Raw genomic sequence first — 3,591 nt, 5'->3', positions numbered from 1 at the left:
ACAATTACATGTGCCCAAAGGGTCTTACACATCATGACTTTGACTTTGACTCAAAATAAAATCCCTAGAGCACTCAATGGGTGCTTTGACCTATTGACCAATGACCCAAGCATGAAATCCATGCTTTAATAAGTCAATTTTCTTTTACAATAAAATTCCTTTTTCTTTTCTTTTGACAATACATTATGACATGACACAAATGACAATTATGAAGACCAAAACTAGTTACAATTTCCAACATGAGACACATCTTCATGTCCCTTCACCCGAGACTTTGATGGGGAAGATAAACTGAGGTGAATCTGAGATTAAACAACTTTCATTGGAATGACATCTTAAGCTGGTGCTTCTTCATGAGTTTCTCCCTCCTCTCCTTCGACCATGGTTTCTTCATTTCTTGTAGCTTCCACATCTACATTTGATGCGATAAAGTTTCATATGGATTTGCTAACAACAAGGCACCATTAGGAGCAGGAGTCTTTTTGGCTCTGCTTTTTCCCTGGTTTACTCCCCTTTTTTGTGAATTCCATTGATTTCCTTGAGCAGAGGTCATTCTATCTCAAGTTCCAGCCTAAGATTTTTTACAGTCCCAGGCAAAGTGCCCATATTCATGAAAACTCTTGCACTTGAATGGAATTTGTTCATAGTCAAAAGGATGGATATGTTTCTATTCTCCTTGGGTCAAGGCCCTTCTCAAGGTCCACCACAATGCATATTTTGGCATAAGCAAATTGTTTTCCTTTTGGTTCAGCTCAATCTAGGAACATTGCAACACCATCCCCAATGGCCTTTTAAACACTCATCGCTCCAACATGACAAACATAAGTGGGGAGCTTGACCCAAACAGGCACAGCAGTGGGAATGTCCTCATCCGGATTGGAATCCAAGGACCTAGCATTCAGATACATTCCCCTAGAGCCAAAAAAAAATATGACCCATTCCGGAACACAATATCTTGTCCTCCTTGCACTTGAAGAGGACAAAGAAACCATTTCCCACTACAAAAACTCCTAATTTTCCTTCCATCATGGGCTTCCAAGTCTTGTCAGACCACTGCTCAACAGATTTGGGAGAAGGCCACATTACCATGAACTTCGTAACCAGAGCTCTGCCAATGCACACTAGGGAGGTCTTACAAAAGCTTGGAGAAAGAGCAATGATAGGAATATTCGCAGCCCTTTTTACAAATTTTGATTGTTGTTCCTTCATATGGGGATTATCTTTAGTAGTCGAGATCAAAGCACGAAAGGCATCCTCTTCATCACTCAAGGGTAGGGCCCCTCCCGGGCCCGAAGCCATTGAAGATCCAAGCCAAAAACACCAATAAGGTAGGGAAAGAGTTCAAAGTTCACCGTGTAACGCAAATTTATATGTTAATTTTAATATAAGTTTAAATTTGACTTTAATAAATGCTATTATGTCACTTCATCTATGATGAACCATAAGCTCCTCATGTAAAGGTCACCATGAAAACAAATGGTCAGCGATAAACAGAAAAGGAAATTAAAATAAATAAATCTTGTGCTACATTCATCTAGTCATGCAAAACCCAATGGACATCTAAACAATCACAACCATAAAACAAGGAAATTATTTGGAATATGGCAATACAAATTGGAAAGTATTAAAAAAATAAAAATAATTAAAAATAAAATTGCAAGCATAATTAAAAATGTCGGTAAATTTATTCTACATTTTGGAGAGTTTAAACGTCATAGTCTGTCTGTTATATATTTTGGAGGTTTTTCCGATGTATTTTCTGGTCTAATTTGCCTAGAATACCATGGGAAATTGTTGGAAATCACAAGTTCGAGTTCTGAAATCTCCAAAATCAGAATGCCCCATAAGTTTTCAGAGTGCTGAATCCATATATGCTGTCAAAACCCAATTTTAAACAACAAAGATCAAGAGTTTGACCAAAAAAAATTCACCAAATTCTGGCAAAAAAAACTCCAAATTGTATTTAGACAACACCACTAAAAACCAATAAACTGATCTAGCCACTCAAATCCCAGCGGCAGGATGGTGTAACTACGCCACATCCGACATGCTATTGCCGACATACGCTTGGATGATAATTTGTCAAAACATCAAGATGTACTTGGTGGAGAAAACTGATAATGCTGAAATGCTCGATAACCATCGAACTATTTCAAACGATTGAGTTCAAGATTTTATAGATTCCAATCCAATAGTTGTACGAAACAAAAGTAAGAAATTGCTTGGCAGCTACTGTCTAGAAGCTAGGCAAAAATATGTTCTATAGGTTTGTAATGGAGTCGGTTTAATGTTTAAAACTAGTCCCATCATAGGGATTCCATTGGCAATTTAACTTGTTTTCTGCATTTGTTTTCAAAAGCTTAGAGTTGCATTCCTTTGTATCATAATTTAAAATCATAATCTGCTGTGTCGGAAACTAGGATGGAAACGTTAGTAATTTTCGAAAGAAAAAATCATAAAGATGAAATGCAAGTACATTAAAATTTTCTAAATTGTGTTCTTTAGGAATGCAGATTGCTCCATTGGAAATTTAACTTGTTTTCTGCAATTGTTTTCAAAAGCTTAGAGTTGCATTCGTTTGTATGATAATTTAAGATCATAATCTGCTGTGTCGGAAACTAGGATGGAAACGTTAGTAATTTTCTAAAGAAAAAATCATACAGATGAAATGCAAGTACATTAAAATTTTCTAAATTGTGTTCTTTAGGAATGCAGATTGTCAGTTTGCCGCACCTGATTATGCAAACTTAAAATTTTACTTAGATTACAGATCTGCACATCCACTCAACATTATCAATACAGCTAGTCCTCTAGTTCACTTGCGATAATTACATCCAATTCCATTGTTGACTACTGTTGTGATCGTTATATCGATTGCTATAAACAACTGTTTTTTTAACGTACTAAAAAAGACAGGATACATGCACAAGAACAGTTGTAAAGGGCGAGATTTAACCCATGACCATTCATTAACAAGCATCGAAGATTTGTTGTAACCGCAGTCTCCGCATCTCACAAACACGCAACGTGTAGATTATACAATTCTTAACGTCTTGAGTTAACCCTTCAAGTATCATCGCTTGCAAGTGAAAGAACCGTATCCTACGCAACTAGGCAGCCAAACTTTTTAAGGCAATCTCATACACGTTTTCTGACAACCCATTGGATGATAGAATACGCTCTAGTTGAGCCTGTAAAAAAACAATATTTTATCAGATAATGAGGAAAACAGCATCCCTTGCTATCCTGACTCTAAATAAAACCTCGTACGCAAACGAAACAAAGTAAAACATTTTCAATAGTTTCTCTTTTAACTCGGGCCTTAATATGATTCGTTGTCTGCAAAGTCTAAAGTTAAAGAAAGCGAATGCGCATTGAGTGGGGGTAAATAAGCTTCATCCAAGGTTGATTTGCCAACTCTGAAACGCTTTTGATATGGTATAATCACGACATTAATAATGTTACTTTTGAGGTTCTCCAAGCAAACCATGTCAATTGCCATGGATCACGTCGAAATGTCATTGAAATATTAGAACTCAGTCGTGGGCTGTCACATTAGATAGACTAGGCACACATGCGGTTCTAATTTCC

Source organism: Pinus tabuliformis, chromosome 9 (assembly GCF_031772625.1).
Source record: "Pinus tabuliformis cultivar Carrire ecotype Pingquan chromosome 9, CPIR1, whole genome shotgun sequence".
NCBI lineage: Eukaryota > Viridiplantae > Streptophyta > Pinopsida > Pinales > Pinaceae > Pinus > Pinus tabuliformis.
Note: the sequence above shows the minus strand (reverse complement) of the source record.